A 19,480-nucleotide genomic window follows, 5' to 3' on the forward strand; every position below is an offset into this window, starting at 1 on the left:
AACACAGCCCTGAAACCCAGCACTAAACAGCTCTCCTCTCAACACCTTTCACTCCAGCACATTCTAGCATGCTTTTTTTTCCCCCCAAATGTAACTCTGTTCATTATCAGGTAAGCTCCCTTAGAAATCTTCTGCTGCCAACAGCACTTTCTAAAGAGCAGTTTCTAAACTTTCCTCACAGGATACTTTTTACACACCATGAATTTTATTGGCAAAGCGCAAAGAAACTTTCCATTTTGAATACAAAATTATAAAGAGTCTTTTACCTCTTTCTTCATGTATTAGCACTACTCAGAACTAGTACTCTGTGAAGTGAACAACTGGTCACATCCACACTGTATACTTCTCAGTCTGGATCTTCCTTGGTATTAATGTCATGCTCCAGTGCCCCTTAAAAAAAAAAATCTGTTTACTTTTGTTTTGTTTTGTTATTTTTTCTGGGCTGCACCAGGCAGAGTGTTGCCAGCAGGTCAAGGGAGTCTTCCTGTTTGCTCAGCCCTAGTGAGACACATCTGAGTGCTGTATCCAGTGCTGGGTTACCCAATACAAAGCAGACATGGACATACCAGAATGAGTCCAGCACAGGGCCAAGAAAATGATTTATCTACAGGAGCATCTTTCACATGAGGATGGACTGGGAGAGCTAGAACTATTCAGCATGTAGAAGTGAAGGCTCAGGGGGACCTTATCCATGTGTACAAATACCTGAAGTGGGACATGGACAGAGGTGTAAAGAAGATGGATCCAGACTCTTCTCAGTGGTGCCCAGTGACAGGACAAGAGACAATGAGTACAAACGGAAATACAGGAAATGCCAATTAACCATAAGACAGATTTTATTTATTTTTTTTTTATTATGAGAGTTGTCAGACCCTGGAATAGGTCATCCAGGGAGGTTGTGGAGTTTCCATCCTCGTAGATATTAAAACCTGACTGGGCATAGTTCTGGGCAACCTACTCTAGCTGACCCTGCTCTGCACAGGAGTTTAGACAAGATGATTGTCAGAGGTTTCCAGCCCCAAATATTCTATAATTCTGTGACTGTAGTTGTGGGACTGTACAGAAGTTCAAACCATATGGGCATAGTATTAGACCCAAACTTTGTAGAGAAAATTTTTTTTCTTGGAATTTTTCTTGGACTGAACTATCCTCCTGAAGAGTACTTTCACTCCAGAAGGTACTTAGGACTGGTCTGCAGGAGAATGTGGAAAATCAGAGAAATGTGCAAACTAATCTGAGAGTTCAAATAAGTTATTCACTTTCTTTTTACAATAGCTTCTCTACAAATATGAAGAGTCTATTTACACTAAACTACTCCAACATTTTCTATGTCATGCTTAACATGACATAGTCATGCTTACTATAACTCTGACCATTATTTGACATTAAAGATGCACATTTCTTAAGAATTGATTGATTTTCAGAAAAGAAAAATACGTTAAACTAGTGTCAAGAATAATAGTGTACATAACATCACTTATCGGTGATGGACTTTTTCTTATATAGAGTCACGTAATTTGCATATGATTTCTTTTATACAGTTCATTACCAACTTTCTGTTCTCATGTGATGGGGAATGTTTAGAAACTATTTCTGCAGGAAAAAAAACAACATTGTTTCTTGGAAGTTCCAAGAATTTTACTTTGTTTTCATACACCTCAGCAAACATTCTAGTCTATATTTTCTCTTTAAAAACAAGAAAGCTTTTAGCCATGAAAATTTGCATTATTATTTCTCAGTAGTAGCTTGACTAAAATTCCAATGGAAAGTCAATGGACATATGTTCACTGAGTTAAGTGGATTCTGGGAGTAGTCCCAGTCCAGACTTCATGATTCTGACCAAAGTTGTACTCTTATTAAATACAGAACTGGCGAGAAATATTTAGAGTTTCCTCCTACTGTACACTACTATGTAATACAGCAAATTCATATCATCTCAGATCTTCTGTCTAAAATAACAAGAGTCAAAGATTAGACCTCACTGACTTTAAAACACCTACACATTTTTCCTTGAATAATTATCAGGGAATTGTTTATATAATTTTGTAAGTATATAGCTAGTTGTTAGAACTCAATGAGGAAAATATTAACTGCCTGAAAGCACTATTATCCATGTAAATTACCTTTTTTTAATTTTCCACTATCTCATGTGTTAGCTTAAACAGAATTCCGCAGTGAAGTAGTTGCTGAATTTTTTTGCACATTCTTTAAATTTTGCACATTTTGCACATGCTTTAAATCTGTTGTTTTTTTTTTTATATGGGTGGACAAACTTGACTGTGAAAGAAAAGAATGATTGAAGTTCAGGGAAAATTTCCCATAAATTCAAATATTCATTGCAGCAGGTGTAGCTGAATGTCATCCACAAAATGATGAAATATGCATAAATCAAAAAATTAAGGTAGAAAAAGCTCTTTTAAAAAGAATCTGAATGAAAAGACTGTGAGATATAAACTGCGATCCTACATTCATATATGGCTAGAAACAACTCAGGACAGGTATATACTGGAAAATGTCCAGGCAAAGCTACCCAATAAAACTAAGTTTCTTCAATCTGTCTCCAAACTAAAATTAATACAGACATTTCAGAACTATGAAGAAAAGCCATCTGTTAACTAGTGAACATAAGGTCCACAGAGTCAGTGTCATACGAAGGCAGAGTCAATTAACTTTTATTTAAAACTGTTTAGTTCCCAAAGTTCTGAAAGTTTTTCTGCTGAAATGAATCTCAAAATGTTGAGCAAACTTAACAACATAGAAACAAATTCTGATATAATAGAAGTTTTAGGTCTTTTTTATTTACTGTCTCCCGGTGGGACTTCCTATCTTCCAGAAAGTCTCCAGAAAAGTGAATCCGTATTCTCATCACCTTTTTTATTTCTTATTACTAATTTCTGAGTTTGCTTTGAAGAAATATAACTTTTCTGGCAAAACCTTCCTTCCTATTTTTTACCATTTTTAAAAATCAAAATGAATCTGACTTGTTAAATGAACAAATGAACTTGCTTCTCCCTACCCCACAGTCTAGTTTCTACTTGTTGAGGAAAATCCAAAGGAGTATTTTTTCCTAATATAAAACTGCACTTGTATGAACACACTGCCCTTATTTTGAAGACAATGTTTGATTTTATTCAGCTGGTTTTTAATAAGAGAGGAGGAAAAACATAATTACTGACTTTACATGAAATGGCTAACCAAAACTCAGGAACTTTTTGATTTTTTTGAACTAGTTCCTACTGAGTCAGCTAACGCTATTAAACAAAGTGTTCATATACAGACCATACTATCTAATTTTTCTCCCATCAGTAAAAAAAAAAGAAAAAATGAAGTAGAAAACAGTTGACTCACCTATATCCCTGAAGTTGATTAGAGGTACGTAATGTGACAATAGATTTTGTTCATATACGGGAATGATCCTTACACTTGTATTCAAAGACTACTTTTTATTCTCAGTAAATTCCTGATTACATTTGTGCATGTCCCTGTTTTGAGCAAAGTAGGCACCTGTTTAGGTTGGTAGTCCCACTTTAATTTCATACAAATTAACTCAAGCAAGGTATTATTCTTAAAGACACACGTCTCAATGAGAGTGAAACAAATCAATTACAGCTGTGCAGCAACTGTTCAGAGGTTTAGCAGCCCACAAGTGTTTGTAACTGACATGCAGGGTGTGATAAACCTTTTGGGCTGGAGCATTCCCAGACAAAATATTAAGCATTGTTACTATCAAGGTTCTTGCTTGACCTGCTATATCTCACTTTACTTCACCCTCTCTGTCAAGGCATTATAAGGTGATAACCTGTCTTAACAGTAGTGCCTCTATAGATTCTAAGCTCAGTGTGAAACATTGTCAGTAAAAGTTCAGAATGAATTTGCTGAAGAATCTGCAAAAACTGATATATTTGTTAGACTACCTAATACCAGAATACGGAAAGAGAGGGGACTAAGCTCTTGAAACAGCTGTTGAAATTTTGTGATTCATTCCTCAGTCTCTGAGTCTGAATGGGAAATGGGAATGAGAAATCTGGACAGTATTGGAAATCTGACTCGATACTTACCTATTCTTTTAAGTGTATAGGTGTGCAAAGATTCTTATAAGTATCTCTTCCAAAACTGAATGGGTATAGTATCTGTAATAATATATAATAATTGGATAGATAAAATAGCTAATACCTGTAAGAGTCTGAGTCTGCAGTACATAAAGATGCTTGCAACCTTCTTTGGCTAGTAAACCAACATCTTATTCCTAATTACAAAATAGCAAGTGCTTTAGGCTGTGCTTATATATTATCTGAGCTCAGGCTTATTAAAATTACCTTGAAGCCATGAAAGGAATCCATCTTAGAATATGCTTCTGTGACTAGGTGGAATATGAAACATTTTTAGCAGATACTGCAATTCAAACTGTTGATTCAATGGCAAAATTAATTAGAAGACAATTTTTAAAAATTTTACTACTACCAAAGTTTTTGTGGAGCCCTTCAAATAATACAAATAATCAATAAGATTTGACCTAGAAATTCTGATGATCTGTACATTCTATAAGAATAGCCCTGAAGAAATTTTTTTTTTTCCTGAAGAGAAGAGGCAATAATTGCATTAGGTTTGACTTTACAGACTGTTCTCTCTTCTTTTATTCTCCACTCTTTTTCTGTTTTCATAGGCATTATAGCAGTTAATGCTGTATTTGAGATATGTCTTTAAGTTTTCAAAGACTGAAGCTCAGCTGTCTTTTTTCATGTCACATCAGTCATTGATAGCTACACACTTGAGGCAAAAAAAAAAAAAGTCTTCATATCTATCTACAACATTTACAAAAAGATTTTACTGCTCCATTTAATGGGAGGCTATCTGTTTCACTGGTATCAAAATTGGCAACAAAAATGCTTCTAGTGTAGAAAGAGAAATAATAACTAAACCAATCAAGTTGCAGATGAACAGGTAAGCTCACAAGTCTTTATGTTCTCGTAAGTTTAGCTTACTGTGATTTCCTTTTTTTTTTAATATGAACGGCTTTTGTTTTGATTTAATTTCAGTCCTAGGGAACAGGCTTCTCAGATACCACACACAAAAAAAGAATCCTCAAATGTTGTAGACAATTGGTGCTCGATCCCTTATACTGCAAGTACAAGATATGAGGCAAACAGGGGTTTGATGTCTTGGAAAACACTTTCAGATTTACTTTAACGTTCCATAGCAATTAAATAATTTTTCCAGTCTCTCTTGATACAGTAGCCTCCAAACTTGTTCCACAACCTTAATTTAGAAATATTTTAGCAACTATACAAATTTCTTCCAATTTTAAAATGCCACACCTTGCTAGTTGGAAAGTTTTTGGTTTTTTTTTTTTGTAAAAGAAAATATTTTTCTGAAACAAACTTCAGAGGACTTGAGAGAGTGTTGAAAATCCACTGTTAGCCTTGCTTATATTTGAGACTGACGCCAGAGTTCCTTCAGTATGATTACATTGATTTGCCTGAAAAAATAATTAAAAAAAAAGAGGATGGATTTTCATGAAGTCTTTTCTATAAAAAATAATTTTGTTATTGATTTTAAACACAGACTGGAATAAATCTTAGACATTTATGTAAAGATGCTAAAGCCAATCTTACAAAGACTTTGATTAAGAGTCACCAGTGCCTTCTGACTCCCACGTGTAGGCTCCTCGGTACAGGATGTTTAGGCTTGTACCTTTGGATGGCTTCAGAGAGATTATCTCCAAGAAATGCCTATCAATTCTGAAGTAGTAAATGATAAAGAAAAATGTTCCTGGATTTTACCTACATGATACCTGGCTGCTGTAATGAAGCAATTTCAGCTATTTATCTGGCCAGTATCACTGGAGAAGATACCTTTTTAGCTCTCCAGTTTTTAGATTTATTTGGGTCAAAGTGTATTTTGAAAGTACTTTCAAAATATTTTAATCAATTATTTAAATTTTGAGCCATATCTTCAGAAAATCCTACCTTTGGAAGATTAAATTTAAAGAATGCATGCTAAAGCTCAGGAAAAGGTGTGAGACAGGTTAAGGAAATGTTAAGGGAAGAAGAAATAGTAAAAAAAAAAGCAAAGGGAAGTTGTAAGGAAATAGTAGTAAATGACAGAGAATAAAACCGGAATTATTTATACGTGTATATATATATCAAGAAAGATTCTCCTATAAGAAGATGGAAGCAGAAGGGGAAAATGGAAAAAAATACAAATTGGTGGGAGGAGCAGAATTTAAGAAAAAGAAAAGATAATGAAAATGAAATAGCCATAAGAAGACAATAAAACACAGTAGAAACAGGATTTTACTAGGTACAGTAAGGTAGGTAGGTTTCGCAAGCATTGCTGAGTGTCAAGGGAAGTAAATAAGACTGCGAAATTATACCTTAAGACAATGAAAGAACAAGCAAGCTTTTATATCAAAGCTTGTACTTCTTGGCAACATCTGCACCTGGCTGAGGTATCAGAGAAATAATACATGCAACATTTGCATTCCCAAGGTGCATGTTGGTCTTAGCCCACAATTCATAGGTATTTTGATTTTGCATCTTTGAGTTTTTTTATACCATAAGGATACAATTTATGCATTAAATCCAAAGATTTTGAAGGGCTAGCCAATCATTCAGCGAAAACTGCATACTTTCGTTGTTTTAATTTCAGGTTACTGAAACTAAACTAATATATATATTTTATGAATAGTGGCCTTTTTTATTAAAATAATGTCTGTGATGGTCTTCAGCAAGTGGTTGCTTTTATTTTTTGTAGTTATGCCCATGCTCAAACTGATAAAAAAAATTCCATCAAATACTTTTTAGAAATCATCTCCTTTTTGTTCAGGTTTTCTGACTTTGCAAAGAAAACGAGTACCTTTTTCATATATATTACTTAAAGCTCCTGCTAACCAAATAATGAAAAAGAACAAAGTTTAACATCCTTCTTAATTTTCTCTTTCCCTTCAAAAATTATACCAGGCTTCCTGAATTTGTTTTCAGAAATCTGTTTCAAATGATTTATAAATGGCAGTAGAACACAGAAAAAAAATTCTCCTCGAATTTTAACATGTACTGATTGTAACAGTATTTTATACTAAGAAGCTTTCCTTCCCCTTTCCTTGGATAAAAAAGTAAAAGCTAATTTAATACTTATTTCTAAGTTATTTTTTTGTTGTTTTACATTCTAAGTGGTTCCTTGAATTTTGTTCAAGCCACTGAGGAACAAAAATACAACTCTAGCTAATCTTTGAAACTCACATGACATGGCCGGTAATGACATCTGGATTTATGCTTTTGAATAGTGGGCTATTTTCACAAATTACCTTTAAGTTCCTTCACAAAGAGACAAACATTTTGAGACCTATCTCTCTGACAAGCAGAATGGCTCACTGACAAGATCATACCAACCCCTTTTAAATTAAACTCTGCCGTTTGTGAGGCTACTTGGAAGTGCTTGTTTAGGGAAGGGAAGCCCATGGCCAACATTGTGCTGTGTGAAACGACAATTTAACGAAAAAATTTAGATGTTTTGAAGGTAGGTGAAAGAAGTACCACTGAATGAGGTTTCTTAATAAGTAAATATAGAACAGTTTGAATGCAATAGGGAAAGGTGAACGTATTTTAAGTGAAATTTATATTTTTGCAAGATACATACAGAGAAGAAGAAAAGGAAAAGAAGTTTGGGGTTTTTGGAAGGTTTTTTTTTTTACATTTGTCAACGTGGTTTAAATGAAGAATCAGGAAATTGAATATTGCATAAATTGAATACACTAAAGACTTCTAATGATTTCCATTATATCATCATGTGGTGCTTATTAGGTTTTGCAGAGGTTTGGAAAATGGATTTGCTAGGAAAGTAAATGTAGGGCTATTTCTTTTTTCCTTAAATGGATGGATTCTATTGGATGATAAATAAGTTTTTACTTTGATAATGATGAAATCATGTATTTGATTTATTTTAGGCTAGAAGTTTTCTTTCAATGTAAGTGACTAGGGTTCAAATTCAGCAAGAATCCCATCAAAGTCATTTGTGCTGCCCTGTGCTTACAGCTACCCACATTCTTAAGTATGTTGCTGAAGGGAGACACAAAAGTCTAATTAAAAATCTGGGGAAGTCTTGGATCATAACCACAGCTGGTGGTGTAGCTCTGTAATGGATGGATTTTCATAGAAATTGAGTTATTACCCAGCCAACCCCTACCCCAATAGCACAAGTCTGGACCACAGAATTATATATTGCAAATTGACAGAGCTAGACTTCTTTTGTATTACAAGCACAGAAGGAAGGAAAAGTGGCTTCTCATTTCTTACTTTTCATTCTCTTTTTTTTTTTTCTGAAGCTATGTAAAAATGAAGAAAATTGTCCTTGTATTAGAAATTCTATCTTAGATCTAGCCTCATTTCACCTAATTTCAGGCATACCAATTAGGAACATAATTACCATAATTACCTTTTACAATATTTGAAGAAGTTCTGCTTTGCACAAGGTGGTACAGTCCCTACTCCAAGGCTGACTGCATTTCTGAAACAGATCCTGAATGCATATGATCAAATGATGTAATTCTAAGTCTCAGTGCATTTAATAATTGCATTCATAATTATTTAACTTAATTTTCCATCTGTCTGCAGACCAAGTGCAATCTGATATATTTGCACAAAACATCATAACATAGTACAACATACTCTCTTTACCTAGAATAGTTACAGTATGGCAAATAAATGCACAGTCTTTCTTACACTGGTGTCAGGTGGGTTGTGGTTTTCATTTAGAAACTTTACAAATAAGAATGAGAGAAGAGTCTGAATGGCTTGCTACAGAAGACCTCAATGTACTATTGAGTTGCCACCCACCTGCCAAAACCATAAAAAGTAGTCTTTTTTGCATTGCAAGATTAATATAATTTAAAGAAAAATACCTAAAATTTTAAACTATGTGCATATAATACTCCTATTAAAAAGTTACAAAAGTGTCAACATTCCTCTTTGAGAGACAGATATATTGGGATCAGATGTCTGGCATATTGTGGAATTACAGATTGCCTTTGAACTACTATGTAGCTCACTTCTACCCTCTGTATACAAGGGTAAATCACAGAGGATAGCTTTAGTATATTTTAAAGGGAAATATATGTCACAGAGAATGAATGTTGACCCCTAAAATGCATTAAATACCTGAAGAAGTGATTTAAGAAAAAGTAAAATGAGTTGGTATCTATAAGTGCTTTATCTGATTAATTAACACTGTATCAAGCTACAAGACAATGATCAAGTTGCTATAGAAGATAACAGTACTTTGCATTTTTATAAATCAGTTTTTTTAAGATTGCACTAAAAATATTATTTAATCTATCTCAAAAGTAAACTCTGATCTAGTCCCTTCTACTTAAGGAAAAATACTATTGAATCCAAGAAGAGTTTTAACTGATTACATTTTGAAGAATTTGGCCCAAATTATACATCATTTTGCTCTTTCCTTTTCATTCCTAAAGCAGAAATTGTTGGTGACTTCAGAACAGGTCATGAATAGGACAAGAGGACACAGCCTCGAGCTTCTCCAGGGGAGGTTCAGGTTGGACATTAGGAAGAATTTCTTTTCAGAAAGGGTCATTAGACATTGAAAAGGGGCTGCCCAGGGAGGTGGTGGAGTCACCATCGCTGGATGTGTTTAAGAAAAGACTGGACATGGCACTTAGTGCCATGGTCTAGTTGACAGGGTGGTGTCAGGGCAACAGTTGGACTCGATGATCCCTGGGGTCTCTTCCAACCTGGTTGATTCTGTGAAGGTATTTATATTTTAGTTAAGGAACTAAAATGTAGCAATATGCAACATGTATCTACAACAGAAACTTCATTTTGCACGTGGCTCATATCTTCCAGATGCTATCTGGAAAAATCTTTTTGCATACAAACCTCAATCTGACTTGTCGTATTTCTCAAACTTTTAATCAATCTTTGAAAAAAATTATTTTTTGCTGGTTAAATTCTAAAAACTTTTACGAGCAAAGAAACCTAAACTAGCTCAGTAAAGCTAAACTGTTAGCTGATCATTCTTATTCTTCTTTGGACATCTGAATAGTGTCCTAATAATATTCTGAATTTTTTTTTTTTCCCAGGTAAAGGTGGTAGCTGAAATTTAGAAGAATATCACCACATTCATGTGTATTCAAAGCATATATCCAGAGTATACATATACGACAACAACCACAGTGAAATCAAGACTTCTTGACTGCTATATACTGTAATTAACAACTTTCCTTTATGCTTTAAGCAATATACCTGTTTATTTAGCCTTTATTAATTTCTGCTGGATTTTCTATGAAGTGTTACTTTGTAAGTACTTGAGCTATTCGTGCTACAAATTCTGCATTTTAGGTAGTGTATTGAAGTTTTATCTGTTTCCTAGATTTCTTTATTTTGTTCTCAGTGATATAGCGAATTCTCTACCTGTTAATTATCAAGAGTAAAGGAACTACAAAAAAAGGGGACTACATTAAAAAAAATCTGTGCTTTACAGCTTTTACACTCAATCTCAGCAGTTCACAGACTTCAATGAAGTGAAGGAAGGAAGGAATTTTGTGTTAAACTGAAAAAAACCCCACATAAAAGCATTAAATAATAATCAGGGAAAAAAAATAATCCAGCTCAATGATAGAGTGAACTGTTCAGCCTTACACTTAACCAAATATAGAAATGTTTGTTGTTTTACAGTATGACTTCGCCATCGAAGTACTCCATGACTGACCAACTGCAAACTCTGCACTGGAACACTGAGTCAAACCACAACAAATTTTTATCCTACATTGTCACCATTTTTTGTCTCTCTATTCCTTTATGCCTACCCTGCTTTTATTCTTATTGCCTATCTGTTCGATCTTAATTCATGCTGATAATTTACATTTAGACCACTGAGGACTTCAAAACCAAAATGTGGACTTCAAATGAAATTGTGGATGCATTGTACAGAAAGATAGGGAGTACAAAAGTACTTAAAAGGGATCAGGAAAATGTACAGTGAGCACGTTCTCTAGCAACTATTACTATGATTGTTCCATTTCAATTTGTGGCTTAGGATGTTTCTAAAACACTGGTATGTCAGGATTTCAGCTGTATCTCTAAATCTGTGATTATTCTTGTGTTCTTTCCCTACATGATGTTACGCTGGAGATAATTATCTAGGCTTATTTGTTAAACTATTAAAAACAAGTCTCCAGTAATCTCTGCTCCTGAAGCTGTGGGGTCATGGGTCAGTTCAGCTGATAGCAACTTCTGCCACCTCAAGGTTGCATCTGTATGGCCCTGTATATACTTCATCTTCTTTGTTCTTGGGCTTTGGCCCTTACCCTAAATCACTCTAATTATTCAAATCTTATTCTTCTATTCCTGAGCACATATTCCTATTCCTGCAGCTGGAAATAAAAAATGGGGTCAGCGTACCGTTTTCTGATTTGTTTAGTATGGCAATTCTTATGTTAGCAGAGAAACAAATTTAGCTGAATCTTCACTAACAATAGTTGCATAGAAATAATGCAATTTTGTCCATGTTCACTGTATCTTGATTAAAGTCTAAGGGTTTTTTTTCTGTTGCATGTGATATAGATTCCTTCAGGAGAAAATTACGCCAGAAGCTCTTCCCTGGCTGTACTTGAGAGGTGCTTCAGCCATCCTTGGGAAGGATAAAGATCTGAAACAATGACTGGGCTTTCACATAGCTTTAGATCATGGGCACTGGGGGAGTATGTGTCACAGGAAAGGAGGAAAAATCTAGCCTTAAATAAACAAATTGACCTGCACATGCCATTTCTGGAAGTGACATGCACAAACGGTTTTGGTCGACTTCTATCAAGTCAAAGTACTTGGTAATGCAGTTATTACTGTCTGGGAAAGGTGAAGGGCATGGGACAATACCTCACACCAGAAAGCCCCAGCTGGTTTCTGGCCAGTTGGTGCCATGAGCATTAAGGGAACCACAACTTATCCCACTCAGTTCTGCTACCAGGAACTGTGCAGACCCAAACCCAGGTGAGGAAGCCACACAAGGCTCTGCTTAGTGCTCCTTTCTCACTGCAGCCTAAAGAACCTCACAACCTGCATCACAACGGCATGAAATACCATTTTGTATCAACATTTTACATTCATCTTTCATCGCAGAGTGCTGGATGTTGGGGAATCAAGTCCTGGAGATTTTCTAAAAAATTCTCCATCTTTTCGTAAATGGTATTACCGATGTATGTTGCTCACAGTTCTTACTTCAACAAGACACACCTCACGGTGTAACTGATCAATGTATTAGAAAATGGCTTAAGTGACTAAACTCTGTGAGTTAAAAACTCCAAGCAAGATTTTCATCATACAAACTCTTCCTAAAATAAGCTGGGTTTGATATTTAGAATTCAAAGGTCTCAAGTTTTTTTATATTCTAGATTCAATTACAGATTGTCTTTCTCATTTCAGTTTATAACTTTTTTTTTTTCAATTTCATGAAACATCTATGTGTAGTATTTCCAAACACAGGACACCTTCCTGAGCTACAGGCATCACGTCTGAGCTACTGTGTAAATGCTATGAACAGATAAATGATTTTGATACTCTCTCTGGGAAAACATAGGGTGGAATCTAAAATGCATGATATTCATTCAATTCAGTTTGACATTTAAAATATGAACAAATTTCAAAAGACTTGACAATGGTGCTCTATGTGCGGCAATCACCTTAACTTTTGTGATTAATTTGCTGTTCAATGCTTGTTCACAGGAGTATTCATTAGTGACATTAGCTCCTAGTTAATGCAATATAGTTGTGCTTATTCTATGAGAGTTAGATTCATTATGTGGGGAGATGAACTAACCAGGGCCTACGGTTGCAAAGCCAAACACGTATTCCTGTCTGTCCCTCAGCTTTAACTTATGTCCTTTTGCCTCTGGCACTAGAAGTTTTCTTTGTGAAGCCAAAGTACTTTGGCAGTCAGAAAAGTTCTGAGTAAAAGCTGATGAAAGCTTTGAGCATTTCTTAAATTAGGTTTTTAAAGGCATAGCCAAAACAGAACTCACTAACATTCAAAACAAATCATGTTCAATGACCTCATAGGATCTAATTTCATAATATTACTGCTCAACTGTTTTAACTTTCACCATGACTATCATTATGAAATAGTTTATCGCCAAACACTTTTGCCATCAAACAGATTTAGCTTTTGTTCACGTTTCAATACTCTTTCCTCTCCCAAACATCATAACAAAGTGACTAGATTTCTCTTGTTTTAATTAGTGCTCACTTTTCTACTTTCACATTTTTTATTTCATATATTAGGAAATATAGAGTTAATTATAGATTAGTGACAGATTTTGGAATCAATTTTACTTATATTAAAAACTCTACAATGTTGCTTATGGATAAGATACTCTTGGAATGAATAAGTGAGTGAAATTTCTGTTCTTTGGACAGGATATTACATCCCCCCTAAAATTCAAAGATTGTCAAAATCATATTAATTACTCAGTGAGATTTAAAATAAAAACATTAAGCTCAGTGTATGGTTGCTACTTCAAGAGAAAATTAATTACAATTAGATGCTTGATTCTCATACCTTTTCCAAAAACCTGATCCGCAGTCTAAATTTGCATGGAAACTGAAGGAAAAAAATCCACCCACAAAACAAAAAAAACTAACACCTGTGCAGAACTTACTACAAGCAGAAAAATATAAAGCAAGACATATTAGTCTTCACCTCCATTTAAGTGCAAAATGACATTTGCTACCTCTGCACCTGACTGTGTGAGTGCCTGCTTCTCTCAGAAACTGGCCATTAATGAAGACCTGAAATGGTCAGCTACTCCAGCTTACAGCCAAATCACCTATCCATGCAGCCCCTCCCTAATGCAAACATCTAATGACTCTTTTCTCCAGCAGCCTTATTAACATAATAACCAGTAATTAAGAGCACCTGTGTCTAACCAGCATTTAGCTTGGGTTTTGCTGCTTCTTGTCAGATCTTGTTAATTACTTCTAAGCTTACAGTCTAGCCTAATAAAAAGCTATTACCTCTTGCTACAAAATGTTAGCATGACCTCTATCCGCTTTCTGTTCCACAGGTCATAGAACCCCAGTAGTTCAATTGCTCTTCATAGAATGTATTTTCAAAATTTCCAATGACTAATACTGTACCTCTTTAAAGAAAAGCTTTCTTTCATCATGTGTTTAAGTTTGTTATCTGTGCTTAAAAATTTACATACTGGGAAAAGTGCATGTTTTATCATTGTGTTCTATAGTAAATGTCTATTTATGTGGGGTAATTTCCAGCATAGCTACAGCAATCAAATTATTTTGCTCTAGCTATACTTATATAACTCCCCCACATGGACAGTCAATCACTGAGTAAATCCAGCTGTCCTCAAGATTAATTACTTTAACTTCTATATAATAAAAACACTTTTGTTTCAAAATAATTTTGACAGTGGGGAGTCATATCAGAATAGTTTAAAGAGTGGACTAATTATTGTGCCAGTTTCATGCCTGGAAATTTCTCCATGTAGACAAACCCTTCAGTTTATGCAAGCACCTTCGCATAGTCAGTCCCACAGTGGGAGCACAGTGTCTGTCCTTCCACTAGGGAGATCTCTTCCTTATGTGAGAGGCATCTGTGGAGGACGTCTGTGGGAAGAACTACCAGAAAGAGTAACCACAGCATGATTATGAAACACCGCATTTTGATTTCCTGGTACTTGTTTTTTGTTCTCATTCCTTCAGCAGTTTCCATGACTGATATTCTTTCCCTTTTGCTGCCCCTTTTTTTTTTTTTTCTCCTTTCAGTTTAATTTCCCCATTCACTTTAATTAAGTTCTCTCCTGGCTAGCCTGCTTGCAACCTCTTATTTATTTATTTTAAAGCAAGCTGACTAACTAGCCAGAATTTCCACAAATCTCTAAGCTCTCATTAAAATCTTATGTCAAATCCTTTCACTTCATTTTTAGTGAGACAGAGCTGGGCAGAAATTGGAACAAAAGAAGTAGGGGGAGGATGAATTACTCTATATAAAGAGAATAAACCTATTACTACATAGAACTAGAAAAAATAAAATAGGGAGAAGGATACACACACATAGTTATTTAAATTAAAGAAATAGGGAAATCCTAATAGACCATTCCTTTCCCAGTCACAAGCACGTGCTTCTTTTCATTCCATCTTCCTGTAGACTAGAATTCACAGAGATATCCAGTGACAGTTTCTACCTAATTTCTTAGTATCCTTCTTAAATTATCCAAGTTTCATGTAAAATCACTGCATTTATCACTGCCCTTGGTATGTAGAGCAGTCATATGACTACCATGTTGTGGTGGAAACATCTGAGTGAGTATAAGGATTTAAGCACAATCTAACCTAGAGGAAAATATGACTCCCATTCAATCAGTAAGAAAATCGCTGGAGACTTTCTCTTACCTGCTCTTCACTCATGACTATAAATTTTCTTGGAAAAAAGCAGGCAACTCTCCACAGATTTTAACTGCAAATTCTCCACAAAACTCCAAGAAGAAAGTACATACCTAAGAATTTTAAGCATATGCTATTTGTACCACCACATAAATAAAAGACATGAAAAAAAAGAGGGACCACATCTTACAATTCTTCTCAGAAACTTCTCCACAGCAAAACTGAAATTATTATAACGATTCTTTGTTTATGATCCTCCAATGATTTTTGTCAGACTCTGGCAGTGTTCTTATCTGAGCCAACGTGAATTAATTTTGTGTGGTTTCAACAACACAGCGCATCAAATGCTTCAGTAAAATCTAAATATATTGCATCTGCTGTGTTCTCTGAAACCACTAATCCTGTAATTTTATCAAAAGCAGCAGACTTGACTAAAAAAGATTTAAATATCTTAATTTGATACTCCTCGTTGCTTGAGTTTCAGTTATTTCTCTCATGAATTGATGTTCTGCAGATATATATATACACAGCTACTTAAGAGTATTTTGATGGATTTGCATTGTATGTGATAATTCAAGGTTCATTCCTCACCAGCACAGGTAATAGAAAGCTAAATACAGAGTGATCATAACTTATCTGCAATAATAGTAATAGAAATGATTTTATATTGGTTCAGCTATTTTACATAAAGGGTATGTCACACTGTTGTATTTGTAATTTATTTTAGTATTTTAAAGGTTAGCCTTTATAGATTATTTTGATAAGGCAAGTATGGAATTGCTTATTAATGAAACTGTTACTACAAGGACTATTATTTTCAGAAGAACAGTACTGTAGTTCTCAAATAAACCTCTCTTTTCATTGTTATAAATAATGAAACTGGGTGTTTGGACAACATTGTGTCCTAATGGAAGATCAAGACATATCTTTAGAACAAAGAAGGTACACTAAGAAAAGTGGTCAACCTTTTTTTTTTTAATATAAAACATTGTACAATATGAGGAAATAATACACTTTTTATAATAAAATAACGCATATTTTAAAAATAAAATTTGTAATTGGTCAGTCAATTTTTCAGTTAGACAAGCTTGATCATTTGATCTTTATTTATGAGCACTATTCTTATCGACGGAAGTTTCAGCTAAAGAAAAACTAAAAATTTCTTGACAAAGTCATCGGGTCTTAATGTGATGAAACTTATTTCCCACATTCTTTCAAGACAAATGAAAAGAAAACTGCAAGCAGGAAGCGAAATTAGTAGTATCTTTTATGAAAAGATTGTTTATTCCCTACCCACAAGTCATGTCATTTTCCTCCTGTTCTTGACCATTATACATCGCCAGTAGTAACTGATGACTCTTGCTATCTTTCTAGCCCATTGACACCTTTCTTCTCTTTTCAACAGCAAAATATGACAGGAACGTCAGCATGACAGTAAAGCTCTTTCATAAACAGAGACTGCTTAGAAATCAGTAGAAATCAGATTGAATGTCCACATTCATGCCACTGAAATAGAAATACAACTGAGAAGTTAGAAGATGTTTGCTAAAGAAAGATAAAAAGACATTTGAGTGAAATACATTAAGCTATGCAAGACTGCAAAGAGAAAGATCATGGGAGACATCAGAAAAAGTTCCACAATGAATCGAGACAGTCTTATGGTAACTAAGTAAAAGGAAATGTAGCTGCTGTCAAGGCTGCAGAAGATGTTTGCTCTTAAATCTAATGATGGGAAATTACAGAGAAAGCCAGCAACCTGAGGCAATCAGAAGAATTTTATCAGCAGCTCAGCAAAGAGAATACCAGCATGACAATTATCACCTCTTCTTTCTTTCATATAATGACATTTTTGCTAAGATAGTGAATAATTCTCTCAGTGCAGGTGTATTTCAACAGAGATAGCAGACAGACTTTCCTTTAGATCTTCTTAAACTGGACCATCTCCATGTGTCAATAAATGAGCTTTTGGAACATATGAACAAATACAAGCCACTGTAGAATTGTCAGTGTGCATCTATGAAAAAAATTGCTGACAAAGTGCTGATCAGTCAATAATCTCTTCACTTGCAGAGAAAAAAATTCTTATGAAAACACTTCTGTGTCATAGAATGAAAAATATTAAAAATATAACAAATTTATGAGTATATGAAAGATAGATGACCATAGTGCTTGTGTAACAAAATGTAGGCATTATTAATGACATCACAGCCCTCCTCTGATGTCTCCCTAAATAGTCTATTAATGTCATGAGGGAAATAAATACAATTTTAACTAACAAAAACACTGGGCTGGGACTTCCTGTGAGCAATTCTATACATTGGAAAGGATGGAAATTCTAAGCAGAAGTCTCGCGAGATATTATATGTCAGATGAAAAAAAAAAAAATTAAATTACAAAATGGAAATTAAGAGAGGAATATCTTGGAAAACATCACATTTATGTGTGTATTAGGCTAAGTAAATATATGATATGTTTGTATGATTAATCATGTATAAAATGTTCATAAGTCTGTCAGAAACTATTAGCAGATGACACAGGTATCCTGCAAATATACCGAAAGTGAAAATGCTGGGGAAAACCTTTTGAGTGAGGAAAAGACAGAGGCCAAAAAAGCCTGAAGAGAAATCTTAGGAGACAAGAACTGTGTTACAGTTCAGGGCCCAGACATGGATAGAGAGTTAAATGGAAGGATTTCAGAAACAGAAAGAAGAAAGGGGAAGTGATTTTATGAGTCGTTCAAGGAAGCTTTTAGGTAGTGGAGGTGCTGAGGACAAAGAAGTGATTAGAGAAGCAGAAGAGTGATGACTGAAAGGACTGCAATAGCAATGGATGTATAGAAAGTTCGTGTCTGGATTGGGGTTAAATTTCAAGATAAGTTATGATGCATGTCTTGATAACTCTGGAGAGCAGTGGAATTTCACTGGTAAAAGTGACAAAGAGAAATGTTGATAATTTGCATACATTTATAAATTGCAAGAATGTTGTTAATCTTCTCAATATACTCTGCAAAAGAAGCTTTGAATTTTTTTAGGATCTTCATGTTGTTAATGTTTAGTATGCATTTTTATTTGTGATGAAATTTCTGAGTGCAGACAGATCTAGCTAAAACAAAAAATTGTGACTGTTTTAGTGACCCTTTTAGTGATTTACCTTTCATCCCACCCAAACTAAAGTCATACTTTACTGAAAAACTCATTAAGTGATAAATGTATCCAAACTAGATCTGTTGTGTAATATTTCATCAGTACAGTCTGACACAGGAAATTATGGGGATAAATGTCTGCAAGTATTTTGTGGCATTTGAAGATTGATTATTTTAGCAACACTTTTAAAGTCTTTAAAACACTTTACTAAATTCTTCAGTAGTGATAATTAGACTCTTGCAAGTTTGTTATTGCTTTAGAAAACTGGCTGCAGGATATTATTCTAGCCATTCTGTCTCTGGTCATGCCCTCTAGCTCTTAGTTTGAGGCCCATGAAATTATGCAGAAAATGTGTTTCTACCTACAAAGTTTACATGCAGATTCACTAAGTGGCTTAAAGTTAAATTTTAGCATTTCAAAAAGGAAGAGACCAACATTATAATCTTGAGTTGGAGATTAATGTTGCCACTCCATCTATGTATGATATTTCACACATAAGGCAGAACTGATGGAATTTGACTTCTGAGTTTAGAATCGATTGGCAAAAGAAACAAGAAAATAATTTTCACACAAATGATGCTTTGTTCATTTCCAGAACAAGCAAGATTTTTTTCTCCATAGTGATATTATTTTGTATTTGGTGGCCTTAGATATATGAAGAGTGAAGATGGAGATATATATTACATTGTATTTCCTAAAGAGAGGAATTTTATAAGTGAACCTGTAGGCATTTAACCACAAAGATAGGAACTCCAGTGAGGATATGTAATGGAAAAAAAAAAAAAAAGAAAGAAAAAAAGAACATAACTTGGTCTTTGAAAAGAGAAAGGCTTAAAATGTAACAGCAATGTATGTGTCTGTATGCATGCTATTTTAATATACACTGAAAAAAAAAGAGGGTTAAAGTTTTACTTTCTTCTTAGAAAATTACAG

The sequence above is a fragment of the Nyctibius grandis genome, chromosome 3 (genome assembly GCF_013368605.1).
Source record: "Nyctibius grandis isolate bNycGra1 chromosome 3, bNycGra1.pri, whole genome shotgun sequence".
In the NCBI taxonomy this organism is placed as follows: domain Eukaryota; kingdom Metazoa; phylum Chordata; class Aves; order Nyctibiiformes; family Nyctibiidae; genus Nyctibius; species Nyctibius grandis.